General features: G+C 43.8%; 1 protein-coding gene across 2 annotated transcripts in view; it reads right to left on the bottom strand.

Annotated features, from left to right (window-relative positions):
- Positions 1-632: 632 nt before the first annotated feature.
- AMER1 (APC membrane recruitment protein 1) overlaps positions 633-15771 on the bottom strand; it is an 85848-nt gene continuing 70709 nt past the window's right edge. Inside the window, exons 4-6 of one of the 2 annotated variants that reach the window (XR_005226653.1) lie at positions 9553-9639; positions 8852-9037; positions 633-3014 (exon numbers count right to left, since the gene is read on the bottom strand). The gene's annotated coding sequence lies outside the window, so the exon portion shown is untranslated. The remainder of the gene's footprint in view (positions 3015-8851; positions 9038-9552; positions 9640-15771) is intronic. The other variant, XR_005226654.1, reaches the window with a different exon arrangement.

The raw sequence follows: 15771 nt of genomic DNA, 5'->3' as shown, positions 1-15771 counted from the left end.
CAAATCAAGTATGGCTCGGCAGGGGTTTGTCCTGAGTCTGGTACTATTCCATATTTTCATTAATGATTTGGATAACAGAGTAGAGAGTAGGAGTACTTGTGGCACCTTAGAGACTAACCAATTTATTTGAGCATAAGCTTTCGTGAGCTACAGCTCACTTCATCGGATGCATACTGTGGAAAGTGTAGAAGATCTTATTATATACACACACAAAGCATGAAAAAATACCTCCTCCCACCCCACTCTCCTGCTGGTAATAGCTTATAAGGAGAGCGATCACTTTAGATAAGCTATTACCAGCAGGAGAGTGGGGTGGGAGGAGGTATTTTTTCATGCTTTGTGTGTGTATATAATAAGATCTTCTACACTTTCCACAGTATGCATCCAATGAAGTGAGCTGTAGCTCACAAAAGCTTATGCTCAAATAAATTGGTTAGTCTCTAAGGTGCCACAAGTACTCCTTTTCTTTTTGCGAATACAGACTAACACGGCTGTTACTCTGAAACCTGTCATTATGCAAGAGTAGAGAGTGTGCTTATAAAATTTGAAGATGACACCAAGCTGGCAGAAGTTGCTAGCACTTTGGAGGACAGAATTACAACTCAAAACAAATTAGAGAAATTAGTCTGAAATCAACAAGATGAAATTCAATACAGACAAAAGCAAAGTACTTCACTTAAGAAGGAAAATCAAATGCATAACTACACAATGGCAGATATCTGGCTAGATGATAGTACTGCTGAAAAGGATCTGAGGGTTACAATGGAGCACAAATTAATATGAATCAACAATGTCATGCAGCTGCAAAAAGGCTAATATCATTCTGGAGTGTATTAACAGGAGAGTTGTATGTAAGACACAGGAAGTAATCATCCCATTCCACTCGACCTCAGCTGGAGTACTGTATCCAACTCTGGGTGCCAACACTTTAAGGAAGAAATTGGAGAGAGTCCAAAGGAGAGCAACATAAATGATAAAAAACTTAGAAAACCTGAGCTATGGGGAAAGGTTAAAAAAAACTGGGCATGTTTAGGCTTAAGAAAAGAAGAATGAGGGGGGACCCGATAACAGTCTTCAAATTTCCTAAGGGCTGCTCTATAGAGGACCGGGATGGATTGTTCTCCATGTTCACTGAAGGCAGGAGAAGAAATAATGGGTATAACCTGCTGCAAGGGAGATTTAGGGCAGATATTAGGAAAAAATTTCCACTATAAGAATAGTTAGGCACTGGACTAAGTTACTAAGGGAGGTTGTGGAATCTGCATCATAGGGGGTTTTTAAGAACAGATTAGGCAAACACCTGTCAGGGATGATCTAGGTTTACTTGGCCCTGCCTCGGTGCAAGAGACTGGACTTAAGATCCCTGCCAACCCTACATTTCTATGATTTTATATTTTCTTTAATCCAAAGTCAACTTAATTCAGGCTGAAAATATATGGTTGCCTTTTTGTATGGAAAAACATCAAACAAACCTACACCTTAATGCAAACCCAAACAGTGAACCTTTGGAGGGGTTTGGAAACTTTTGGTTAATGTTTCCCCCCACACACCGTTGTTCTGTTTTGTGCTCCTTTTTCACCTCCTGGACCCAGCTGCGATCAGAAATCCAGTCATACCAGGACTATGAGACATAACAGAATCGAAGAAGTCAGAGACAGGAGTTGAACTCATGAGGTCCCAGTTTATGGTCTCAGCTCAAACCATGCCAGGACCCCAATTCAGCCAGGTACTTAGGCACATGCCTGTCTTTAAGTACATGAGTGAAGGAATAAGGGACTACTCATATGTTTAATGTCAGGCACATCCACTCTCTTGCTGAATCAGGGCCCTGTTCATGCAGGAAACCACCTGTTGCCTAGGAGCCATAAGCATCATTTATTTTGATTAATGTACTTGGAATTTATTGCCGCACAGTGTTTTGCTTTTGATCATCTACCCTAGCTGCCCTTCTGCCACAGGCAAAGCGAATACCACCACCACCACCACCATGGAAAGAAAAGGAGGACTTGTGGGACCTTAGAGACTAACCAATTTATTTGATGCATCTGATGAAGTGAGCTGTAGCTCACGAAAGCTTATGCTCAAATAAATTGGTTAGTCTCTAAGGTGCCACAAGTACTCCTTTTCTTTTTGCGAATACAGACTAACACGGCTGCTACTCTGAAACCCACCACCATGGAGTTATCTGGGACAGCGGTACTCTCTTGTTTTCATTCAGACTCCAGCTGAACAGTCAATTCCCCACAGTCCATTGGTTTATGAAGAGATGAGGGTGGTTGGGGGATGTGGTGGAGAAACACCCTTCTGTGGAGTAATTCACTAAATCACAGTAATTAACACCCTTGTTACTGCAGCAATGAATCACCATTTTTGCTTGTGTGTATTTTTTGCCCCTCTTCCAATAAGTCAAGTGAATTTTCTGTTTGTTCACAGGTGCCTTCTGTTCTTGCCCTTGGCTTTGGTCACTCACAAATATAGTTTTATGGTGAGAAAAATGTAAACCAAGGTTCTTGGAACAAGTAACAACATCAAACGTATCATAATAGCAGGCCCCTGCCTCACAAGGAGAGGGTCTGGGTAACCCATGACAAACCTAGAGGAAGTCAGATTGACTGAGGATGGAGAAATTTAGGGGAAGAGGGAAATGGACCAAACTCTTAAGGCAGAAGTTGACCACAGCTCATGTCACCGGTGCTGATTAACGTTCACAAGACTTTCTGTATGTTGCAGATTTTTCACTGCTGTAAATTCATTGCAAGTATTAATCCTGAGGTACTCACTGCACCTGGCAGTGGTGCTGATTATCTGTGTCACTTGCAGGTGATCACTCAGAAAGCACTTTCTTCTGTTTCAACTGCATGAGCCTCTCTGTGTTCCCTGCTCCCGCCTGCATCCTGGCATGTCACACTCTTCCTCTCTTAAAAAAGCAGACTTAGTTCCATCCATGACTCACAGAGAGGGCAGCCTCAGAACACATAGGTGTAAGCAGGATCCTGCCTCGGCAAGAAACAAACCTGCAGGGAAATAAACAAGAGGGCTTAGCACTTATATAACACTTTTCATGGCTGCATCTCAAAGTGCTTCACAAAGATTGTTCAGATTTGTTAGCCCTGTTTTAAAGGCAAACAATAATGAGTCACAGGAAGGCTTAGATCTGAATTTTCAGAAGTAGCCACTAATTTGGGTCCCCAGGTTTTTGGCTACCCAGCCAGAGATACCCATAGCCTTATTTTCAGAGGTGTTGGGCACCCATTATTCCAGCTAAAGGCAAGCCCAAGGGGCCTCGAGTTTTACACCCCAAAATCACTGACTAATTTTGAAAATTTTGGTCCTGAATTGAACATAATGGGCCCTTGGGGCCTTGAAAAGCTGTGAACCTGCCCCGGGTCACACTATGAGTATGAGGCAGATTTCAAACTAGAACCCAGCTCTCCTGACTCCCAGTCCAGTGCACGTTCCACTGGACCATGCTACCTCTCTTACGTCCTGTTAAACTGCCCACTTGTTATCTATACATAGTTTATTTACCTCATCACTAAAAACATTGTTGGGGGGAGGGTGGATTGAGGTGCCGTATCAGGGCCGGATTATGACATTCTGAGGCCCTAAACCGCATCAAGTGTAAGAGGCCCCATACCATAAAAAAATGAATTTATTATTTTCATAGAAAGGACATTGACTATATAAACACAAAGCTTTATATTTGCGTATATACAAAGGCAAAGTTGTAAAAATAGAATAATAATCTTCATTTTCAGCAGCCCTCTCTGTAATGATATCATGTCAGAAATAAATTTTAGACAAATTCTTTGAACTAATTGTGTATGTAAGTAAAGTAGAAGTAAACAATACAATATAAAAAATATAAAATAAAAAAAATACAGTAAAAAATACAATTTACTAGAAGAGTTCTCAGGAAATGGTTCCTCTCTGTTGGGGCATCTAAATTGTGCAATTCCTTGTCTGCATAAGGAATGAGACTCTTAGACGATACAAGAGGCAATAGAGGATATAGGATGCAGATAACCCACAAGCTTAAAGCTCAACTATTAGTTCTATTGATATGAATTACACCCAGGTAATAAGAAAACCATCAGAAAATTGTATGAGGGTTGTATTTTTCCAATAAATTGATTTGTTTTGTTTTTTTTAGAAGGTTATGCTGCATTACCTAATATTGGTACTAAAATTAGTAGCAGAAAGTTTTTATTGAAACCAGTAAAAACTTTAATTTAATAGTATAAATATTGAGATTTGTATATTTATACATCAACAAATAATACTGTGATAAACTCAGGACAGACAGCTGCAAGGAGGGGGTAGAAAACAGTCCCGGAAGGTTAAAAAGCCCTCCTCCCTATCAACTGAAGAGGGGTGACTACAGGTCAATCAGGTTCACCTGAGAAGAGGGTTACCAGAGATCAATTAGGATCAGATGGGAAGGAATTACCTGAGGTCAGTTAAAAGAAAAGGAGTACTTGTGGCACCTTAGAGACTAACAAATTTATTTGAGCATAAACTTTCGTGAGCTGTAGCTGTAGCTCACGAAAGCTTATGCTCAAATAAATTGGTTAGTCTCTAAGGTGCCACAAGTACTCCTTTTCTTTTTGCTGATACAGACTAGCACGGCTGCTACTCTGAAACCTGAGGTCAGTTAGGATCAGCTGATTCCAACTAAGGGTTGCCTGAGACCTTTTTAAACCCTCCCCTGTAGAGAGAGAGAGAGAGAAGGTGTCATGCTGCCAGTACGCAGCCAGACAGTGAGCCTCACTAGGAGGGGAGGCTGCATTCCCTCCCATAAGGGAAAACAAGCCCAAAAGACTAGCAGAGAGAAGGAACGGACTGCCCCTGTGCAGCCAAGAGAGATAGTTTTTACCCAAACCCATCTCGCCAAAGCTAAAAAGAGCTGAGGCTGGTGAGACCGAGAAGGTGCCTTGCCACACGATTTGTGTGTGTGTGTGTGTGTGTGTGTGTGTGTGTGTGTGTGTGTGTGTGTGTGTGTGTGTGTGTGTGTGTGTGTGTGCTGAAAACCTGTCGTTTTACCAGGATATTTCTGTGAAAGTTAGTGCTATTTTGTCTATGTTCTTACAGGAAAACTAGAGAAGATATACAATTTTTTTACACCATGAGAAGGAAGGGAAGTTATCCTTCTTTTCATATGAATAAAAGAAAAAATGTTGATTAATTTTGTTAGGGAAATACAAAATTTATCCAGACTAAATATAAAATATATTTACAAATGTTTATTCTGATTTAATTTTCACTATGAAACAATGAATTTGTGGGATTTTTCTTTTGCCATACTATAAAAATACAATGTATTATGCATAGATGTAATTTATAAGTCTATATAAGAATTTTTACATAGCATGCTACCTATTATCTTCGCGCTCCAAAGCTGCCCAGCAGAAAATCCCTGTCTTTTTTCTAGGCAGACATCTCTCTTCACGTTCGCTTCTCTATCCTCTATCTCTCCTCGGACCACTAATTAATCTCGAGTAAACACCTCGGACACACAGAGTGACAACAAGTTATATGCGCAAAAGAGGAAAAAGAATTTACCAGAAAAAAGACTGGCAATCTCTAGATGGGCATTGAGAAAGTGAGAAAAAAACTAGCCTGTATACAAGCAAATATAATGACTATTATAGGCTTTAATAGCTTATAAACCATATATGCACATAGCCTGAAATAACTTGCTCACCAAGTACTCCAAATATTTATATATATATATATAATCTTTCTTCACTTCTCTCAAAACCCTCTATTTATCCTTTCATTAGCACTCTCTGATATTTACTGTGAAGCTTCCTGAAACTAATGGAGGGAAGCCAACACAAATTTATCCTTCTCAAGATCCACTCGATCCAAGTCCATAAGACAATCACCTGCAAACTCAATCATGTGAAGCATGGGTAGTGGATGAAGCAGAAAGCGGTGTGCGTACTAAAACACAGAATTGTATGTATGTACAGATCAAAAGAAGAAAGAACACACTAATAGATCAGTATGAGTTTGGCAGGACGGCTTCATGACACAGCCATCTCCGACCTCACATTTTCCCCTCTTTTATCAGCAGTGAGAATATTTAAATGAGCTATGAAGGCAGAGTCTGAATTTTATCAGTAGCAACTGGCCAACAAAATGCTACCTTAGGAGACTGATAGCAGACTTACTCATAGAACTACTAATTTTACAAGTGCACTTATTGGGTTTTTTTCTCAGCCCTGGCCTCCCGCCTGTCAACAATGAACAATTAGTGAAGGGTATTTGTGTAGCCAGATGTGTATATTTTTGCCATATTTGAACGAATGTCTATATTTAGAGAGAATCTTCTTTTTCCCATATCTCCTTTATCAACCGATTTTGATAAAATTTGAAATGGAGTCAGTTTTTTTCTTTTTTTTTTAAAGTCCCCTCATATTGTGTAGCTTAGTTATTTTATACTTTAATCCAGCACTGTGCCTTATGCATGTGTGCCTTATATTTTCCCTTTTTCCTAATAGGGATGGGCAAACCACCCTGCAACTCCAATGCCCGAATCTCTGAATGAACCTGGAACTATCCTCCTCCCTCCTCACTAGCACCAGATAATCTCCTGCCATTCTGAGGTCCACCAGGGTGTTTTAAGATGCTTGAAAATCTATGCTGGGCCAGCTGCCATCTTCAGGTGTAACAAGTTCTGGGGCTTTCCCCAGAGTCATGGTGAGGGCAATGTATTCTGGGACAGCTCTGAACTTAGGGAGTTAGTGTATAAAATCTGAATACTGCAGCTGGCCAGAGCACAGAAGAGAAGCAAACCTGAGAGTCCTTTCCCGGATGGCAACACTAGGAAGGAGACCTCTTACGGGTCAGTCAAAAGGACCGGTAGGATGAAGTAGCCAGCTGGGGTCAACGAGGAGCAACTGAGTCCGTGATTCAGCAAGGTACTTAAGTGTGTGCCTAATTTTAAACATCAGAGTCAAGAGGATGCTTTCATGCATGCTTGAAATTAAACATGTGCTTAAATGCTTCATTGAATTAGGTCCCGAGTGGACCCAGGATGGATCTGAAATAAACTACTTTGTGTGAGGTGAGGGAGATAGCGGTTGAGACATTTATGGGGACAGTGTGAGGTCAAGCAGGAGATGGGGATGAAGGTAGGATCTTTGTGCGTGCTATGGGGAGTTCAAAGAGAGGGTTCTGGGTGCGAAGGGCCCTGTCTCACACCAAGGAGAGAGCTGGAAGGAGGGGTCAGGAGCCCTGAGCGTGGGCAGCGAGAGGGATTCTAACCATTCAAGCAGATTTTAGCTCTCCCTTTGATAACAAATGGAGCCAAACCCTTCCACTCACCCCCCAGCTGAGGGCTAGAGACAAGAAGATCCTTCTCTGATCCTGTCTGGAGTAAACTACATTCCACAATTGCAGAGAAGCGTCATCAGGAGGTTTCCTCTGACGCAAGACCAAGCCTGTCATGCATGTGAATATTAAAGTCACAGACAATCTGCTTACGCTCAAGATCACATGCCATTTTAAATGTATGTCTCAAGCCATCGGCTTAAAATGTTCCATAAGAACCATCTTACCAAGGCAGCACAGCATAAACATCTCTGTTAAAGACAGAAGCCTATTAAATGAATACATTCCCCAGGCGCTCTACTTAAAGAGAGCTGTTAAATTATATGCAGGGGTTGCTGTATGGAGAACAGACCATTAGTTCATCTAGGCCAACGTCCTTCCTCTGGCTAGTAATGGCTAATACATAAGCTTCAGCAGGAGACAAAACCTCGCCTAGTTATGCACCTTGCCAGATTGGCAATGGTGAGTGGGTAAGGTGGTGGTGGGGGAAGGGGACCCTATATTCCTGATTCCACCTGCTGATCAATTTATGCCATGAAGCACACAGAGTGAGAGCCTCTGTCATTTTAACCTGCAAACTATGACTGCAGGAATAAACTTGCTAAAAGAACATTCTGGAGCATGGGAAGCTCGCCCAGTAGCCACTTGGGTCTCTGACTCAGGAGAACGATCTCTGCAGTTCCAATGTGAGAACTTGTCCCACGCTCACTTGCTCATTCACTTTGGGTGTGAGCGGCTTTACAGCCTGCACGTAGGAAATTAAACTGGAAAAATCTCTCAGAAATAAATGCACTGAACACGCACCTTGCAGGGAAAGCATCAGCCCTTCCCCTCGGGGAAGGTAAAGGTTTTGTGCAGTCTGCCTTTCATTGTGCTTTGGCACATGTTCTCCGCCCCACTAGGGACCCAGCCCTCCTCCAGGCCATTAAAAAACCTCCCCTCCATCTTCCCCACACCCACACCATGGACTCCACCTCCCTTCCCCCACTCCCTGCCTGGAGGAATCCCCTTCCTCATTCTCCCCTATCTAAGAACTTGCCTCACCCAGTCAACTCCACTAAGGAGCTCTCATACACAGTGAGGAACTGTATTGTCTCTTCCCCCAGCCCCCAAATAAAAGTTCTCCTTCTCCACCTCCACTAAGGAAACCCCCATGCTCCTCTCTCTCTCTCAGACACACACACCCACACAGCCCTCAGCTTCCATCACCCAGAACTAAAAATCCCTCTTCTCTACTCCAACCCCCACTATGCACTTCCAGGGCCCATGTCTAGCCCCTGAGGATTGCTGTATCTTGGGATGAGGGGTTGGAGAGAGAATCAGGCCCCAGAAGTGCAGAGTGGAAGAATAAGGAAACATTCCCTGGTAGTAACTTCATTACCTTGCTTGGGCAACTTAACCTCACTGAATTGCTGTGTATCTAGCTATTAAAAGCATGCTAAACGGTGACTGGAGCAAACTCATGCTCTGGATTCTCTTTGACATGTTTTTCTGAGAGGATATCAGTCATTACCTCTTGATCAGCATTCAGCAGCACTTCAGCATCCAGAGGTCCCTCATGTTCCAAACTCCATGCACCTTTCAAAAACCAAAGGAGACTTCTGACTGATTAGCTGTTCCTCCAGTGGGCTCATTCAGCTAACAATAGGGGTGCTTGCTTCTTCCACAATGCAAAAAAACTGGGCTGATAATATTCACTCTGCAAAAAATGGGAATGATTTATACAAAATGCCATCAAGTCAGGGTCTGGGAATACACATAGCTGAAGAGTTTCTGCTCATTCATGGAGCAGAGGCTGGAAACCAAATTTTCAAGATCAAACTAGAAATGTTTTCATCCATATATTTATTTTAATCTTTTATTAAACTTTCCTTATCTGTATTTGCAACCCAAACACAGCATGATGTTAGCGCACAAGAAGCAGACAGGAAAATGCCTATAAACAAAAGTGAAATAGATTAATCTAATTTTACTGTCCAAGCTGAGAGAAAGGCACAGAGGAAACATGCAGAAGAGTCAATTAGATTTTTGAAAATTCATTTGTAATCATCCCTGCTCTGTGGCAAGGCCGTTTGCATTTCTGTAAGTATATAATTTCTTTCAACTTGACAACAGCGCTTTAAGCAAGCAGCAAACAAGGAGGAACAAAGATATGCCTAGCACTCCTTAAATCTTAAGTAGGGAGGTTTTTGGTGTTGTTTGACTGGTGCTCACCCAGGCAGTGTCTCTGAGATCAATATGCTTTGATCTATTGCACAAGACTCACGGGAGGGCACAGGGAAGTAGCCAATAGCCACAGGCCTAAAGGAGGGGAGAAATGCTGTTAAGGCAACATGTGACAACAGTAAAAGGATTGAGGATGCCATTTCACTACTGACATTCCTTTGCTTCTTCTCCTTTTCTTCCTTTCCCAGCTCAGGCAGGTCATCTGCCAGAGGCTGAGCTGCTTGAATAGTTTTTTTGGCAACCTCCCTGTAACAAAGGTGCAACACCCAGGAGTGCTCTTCCCCTCCCAAAGTCATACCCACCACCAGGCACCTCCAATATGCCAGGAAGCCTCCGTGCACCTATGGTGCTCATTCCTGCTTTGAATTAGCACAGAGATCAGCAGGTGATGAATCTGAGCTAGCAACAGCTGGAGTGGAGAGAGGATTCTGGGTTTTTCCTTTAGCATTAGAAACTTGCCCCACCCGCCCTTTTGTCATACCTCCTTCGGCGTGTGCTCAGCCATTGACCTAGTTTAAGCAGCCTGGCTACCAGTACAAACACGCACACTCATAACAGTATAATTTCCAGCACTGTAATGTGAAATGGCCCCAAGGAGAATTTTCCAGTCTGCATCACATGCGGAATGAGAGCTCCCCCCGGGAACGGACAAGCCAAAGGTCTAGCAGCAGCAACAGAGCGTAGGGGATCCCTGGTACTACCACCACACCGGAGCTTGGGAGCACCACAGATGTGCAGTACAACCTGCTCTCTGGGAGAGTGAAACATGGACAGTATTGATGCTGATGGGCTCTGGAGCAAAATCTAAGCTTCCTCAGCCAAAGGAGCAAGTCAAACCAACGTGAGGCCTTAGGGGAGGGAGGGAGGGAGGGGGAGAGAGAGAGAGGTAAAAGGGCAAATTTGGAGATCCTAGCAGATACCTTCCCCTTCCCTTATCCCCCCCAAAAGTCCTGACACTAATGAGCCCTTCCTTCTGAACAGATTGGACACCATTTGTGCTTTGACCCAGGGGAGAGAGAGATAGGAAAAGGATTAATTGTCCTGGTACGTGAAGAGTCTTTTAAAAAGTAGATTCTTATCTGTAAGGCCAGAAGGGACTATAGGGCTATTCAGTCTTCCCCCTGCATAATCCAGGCCACAGAATTTCACCTACTGACAACTGTAAGCCCATAACTTCTGGCTGCACTACAGCATAGATTGTAGAAAGACACCCAGTTTTGATGTACAGACTGAAAGTGATGGAAAGTCTACCGTGTCTTTGCTAAGTTGTTCCAATGACTAATTAACATGACTTACAGATTTGTGTCATACTTCTAGTGTGAGCATCCTAGCTTCAGCTTCCAGCTCTTGGACCTCATTGGTACCTGCTTTAAATGAGAGATAGTCCCAAACTAAATCTCTGACTCTGCACACCTGAACATTTGGAAACATCCCAACCATCTATCTCAAATCCTGGAGTTATCAAAACCCATTCCTTGCCTCAACCCATCTTTGGTTTACGCAACGTGCAATGGGCTGTCTTAGCCTGAAATTGTGTTCCTTATTGCCTCACTTGAGTATAACTCAATGGCTAGAAAATCCTGCTTGAAGGGGTTCCTCCCTGCATCCTCATGAAGACATATGTCCACTCAAGTTCTGAAGCAGATTACACAGAGAACAGAGGAATTACCAGAGCAAACCTGAACTCTGGAATGTGACATCCTATCTCCAACACTGGCCACTACCAGATGGTTCAGAAGATGGGTTCAAGATTGCTACTAGGGACACTTAACTGACATGAGGGGTTCAGATCTGAGCTTGTGTGCACAGGAGCTAAGGAACCACAGAAAACTGGTTTGTTCAGTCTCCCCAGCTCTATGACTGAGAGCTGTTTCGAGAACCAGAAAGCCAGCTGTGGTATCTCCCTGTATATATGCACTTGACAGGGATCAAGAAATGGCTTCTTCAGACACCAAACTGGTCTTCTGGTGATGTAAGTACAAAAGAGATTGCAAGTCTGGCGAATATGTCACATGCTGGCTCTTGTTGAAGGCACCATTTCTCGTTCTTGAGTAGACACTTCTGGATACACTTTTTGGCTGGTCAAATGTTAATGCTGAGTTTTCCAAAGGGATTGTGATGTTTGACCCCTAAGGGAACATATTGTGACGTCAAAGCTTTCTGAAGGAATGAGACAAGACCACAGTGTCTAAAAACTGAACAGACTCCCAATGCAGCCTGAGCCCTAACACACCAGCGCCTGCCTCCCCTGGAGTTGGTGCCAGGCAGCATCACCCACAAAAAGAACACTCTCTTTCAATCCCATTCCCCCAGCCTGTCTCTCAAACCATGCCCACCTGCAACCCAGCTAATCTGAGAATCACAGAAATGTAGAGGTCATCCCCCCACACTGAGGCAGAACCAAATATATCTCGACCATCCCTGACAGGTGTTTGTAGACGCTGTTCTTTAAAATCTCCAGTGACAGGGATTCCACTACCTCCCTTGGTAATGGAGAAGAGAAGAGTAGTCCATTACAATATTATACAGACTGCATAAATCTCAGAATGATGCTTGTATTCTGTGTGAACAAATTTTGTGCTCTTCCAAGTGATGGACTACTCATACTGGCTTCAGGCAGGCTTAGAGCAGGCTATCCAAACTCAGGACTCAGCCAATGCAATTATCCTCTATAGTCCCTGGCTTTATTTCAGTTCTGATTCTCCACACAACCTAGCTAATCACTGCAATGGATCCTGACCTGCAGAACCCCGTATGGCTCTGCCAATGAACCTCAGGCTTCACTTGTGCTAATGCCAACCTAGCTCTCCTTTGCTCCACCCAAAACTCTGCTAAAGCACCTCAGACCTGGTCTACAACATCATGAATTCAGAGATTCTCTAAAAGAAAGACTGATAACTGGGCCAAATTATAAATTATGCAATGCTTTTGTGACTCATATGCACAATTTCCATAGCATGAATAACACTCTCTGAAGCCTCCATTTCACGAATCACCATTTGGAGGCAGAATAATTGATAACAGTAGAAAAGGCAGGGCATTAAGGTTGTTTGGGAGAGGGATCCATACATGACGCTAAGATGAGGCTCAGTTGAGAGGCGTGGGGATTCCAGTCCGGCAGTAACTCCTCAGGCTAGAAAAGAAAGTATATCTATCTTATTTCATTGGTTCTTATTTACACACACTAGCATGTATGCAAGCACACACTCACACGCAATATATTTTATATATAAACACATTTGTATAACCCTAGATACACTCTATACAGTATGTGTGTGTGTATTTTTATTTGATTGAAAAGCCTTTGTATACTGTACCCAACAGTACATAATGGACCTTTTAATGTCCTATTTTATCTGCCTACTTGTTCTGTTGTTCACTGATCTATGCATCTTCACAGCAGCCTTTCCAAGCCACTGGTGCTGCCCCCCCGCCCACATTCTGAGCCGTGTTTGTTTTGCCTTTGCTTTGGGCACCTAAGTGGCGTCATGAACAATAAGCTATGAACTCAATTGCCTGACTGAACTCCAGCATCAGCCACAGACAAGTGCTTTCAATCCTTGACAGAGCTTTCTCTTGAGGAAAGAGGATTGGGCGGGGGGGGGAGGGGGGACGACTGTAGTGCTTTAGTGCAGATGCTCCTCCGCCAACAGGAGAAAGCTCTACCATCCCAGCGTAGTTACTCCACCTCCCCAAGAGGCGTCAGCTATACCTATGGGAGAAGCTCTCCCACTGATGGAGTGTTGTCTACACCGGGGGTTAGGTCAGTATAACTATGTCACTCAGGGGTGTGGATTGTTCACACTCCTGAGTGACGTAGTTACCGGATATAGGTCTGTAGCGTAGATCAGACCTGGAAGACTGCATCCAGTTCTGGAGACCACATTTCCAACAGGATATTGAAAAAACCGAAAAGGGATCAGAAAAGAATTGGAACAATAAATGAAGGTCTGGAATACATGCCTGAAAGTGAGAGATTTAAGAAGCTCAATCTATTTACGTTATCCAAGAGTCTACAAGCATCTACGTGGGCAAGAGATTTCTGACAGATGGCTTTTTAATCCAACAAAAAAAAAACATCCCCTGACTGGAATCTGAAGCTCGACTAGAAATAAGGCACACATTTGTACAGTGAGGGTAATTAACCATTGGAACAACTTACCTAGCATTGTGGTGGGTTCTCCATCATTTGAATGCTTTAAATCAGGATGGGATCATTTTCTAAAATGATGCTTTAACTCAACCGGAAGTTATGGGTTTGATGCAGAAATTAGAGTGAGATCCCATGGTCTGTGTTGTGCAGAAACTCACAGTAGATCACAATCATTATGGTTTCTTCTGGCTTTAAAGTCTATGAATCTATGATAGCCCCAAAAAGCTAGCATCATGGGCAGCACGTGAACCACCAGCTGGGGGAGGCTAGCCCCGAGCCCCCCTTCCACCCCCCCGCCAGAGCTCAGAGCCTCCCCTACCATGGCCACAGGCCCAGTCCCACCCCAGGGTAGCCCCCCAGCCCTAAGGGAACACCGGCAGGGCGCGCGGCTCCAGCCCCTCGAGGCCCAGAGTACTGGGAAGATGGGTGGCATGTGGCTGCAGTCCCCTGCCCCGGAGCTCTGGGAAGACAGGTGGCGTGTGACCCCAGCCTCTCCAGCCCCAGCCAGAGCATTGGGGACTGGAGCTTCACACAGGGAGCGGTGGTAAGCAGGGGGCGGGGCCCCACCTGGCTGTTTGGGAAGGCGCAGCCTCCCCCAGCCTATGCAACCCCCGCCCATGGCTAGCTGCATAGATCTTAGCAGCATAGTGGGGGCCTGGCCTTGTTCCCTTTCCTCTAGCTACAGCTGCAACACTGGCAACAGGGAAGGGGGATTGGATGTGGAACCTCTATGCCAGCTTTACACTACCAGGGAAGTCCCCTATATTGGTGTGATCCTCCTGGAACCAAATACACGGGCTCAATGGCCAGAATCTACCTGTGAGACTTCACAAAGCAGCCATCTGAGATTCAAAGCACATTCCCCTGAGAACCTGGCATATGTAAAGACGTTTCTGAGAGACACCTAGTTTTCTTACTTTGTGCTGGCAAACTCAATGTTGCACTTTCCCCAGCAATAGGAGGGATTGTGAAATGATGGGTCTTCATCTTGACCTCACTTTTAAAAAGAGGTCATAGATACTGTGCTCCTCATTCTCCCAGAGAGAAATTACATGGCATGCATTCCAATAATTCCGAGGAGTTTATGAAGGCACAGTGCCCCAGCCAGAGGCTATATCTGTATGAGAAAGAGAAAGCCAGGCTCCCTTTATCAATCCCAGAGCGGGACTATTGTGTCCAAAAGGTCTATTGTAATTCCAGAAAATTACATTTAAAAAAGAAAAAGCGGTATGCTTTTTTCTTCCAGAGCAAAATGTTGCAATGGGGAATATATAGGAACTGGAGATGCTCTGATGTGCCGGAAACCACAAATCAAACTAGTAAGCACATAAGTGAACATACTATTTCTAGCCATAAAATGTGAACTGTGCTTAAACTGATGCAGTGAAGTCACCTTTGTCTACTCAAAGCCTGAAACAATAGCTCTAACAGGAGTGAACTGCTCCTTTCACCTCCCCACACGGTTAACTTGGAAGCCAAACAAGGACCATTTAAATGCCAATATTATTAACTATTTCACTGCCAGACTCTTTAGCAGAAATATCCAGCTAGTGTGCATTTCCTACAGCTCAAAACTATCTCCAGCATCTTCCCAGTCATCCCCTTCTCAGATGACAAATTCTCCAGCTTCTCCCAGGCAATCTCGATCATGCACCCTCTGCTTTTTAATTTAAATAAGTCTGCTGCCAGCCTACCACACCAAAGTGCTGGAGAATGCAGGGAACTTGCAACAGAATCTAGATGTTGCACAGTACACAATTGTCTGCTAAAATGTGGTATTTCATATGCAATGAATTGGAAAAAGCATATCTGCCAGTCTGCTTTGGACACAGTTGCTTTAGTATTCCCCCAACAGGTGATATGCAGGGCAATTTTCCTAGCAGACAATCTTCCTTTCTTTCTGCTAGCAAGAGGTAAAGTCAGGCTACTCAAGTATGGCTTCTCTGGGCTCCAGTGTATCTGCACCAGCTCATCAAATACTCTGTGTCATGAAAAATTCATAGGGGCATCTTATCTTGGAAGCCATCTGCATGACTGGCAAGGCTCATCCATGC

Source organism: Chelonia mydas, chromosome 9 (genome assembly GCF_015237465.2).
Source record: "Chelonia mydas isolate rCheMyd1 chromosome 9, rCheMyd1.pri.v2, whole genome shotgun sequence".
Taxonomy (NCBI): Eukaryota; Metazoa; Chordata; order Testudines; family Cheloniidae; genus Chelonia; species Chelonia mydas.
Note: the sequence above shows the minus strand (reverse complement) of the source record. Positions and strands in the feature narration are given on the sequence as shown.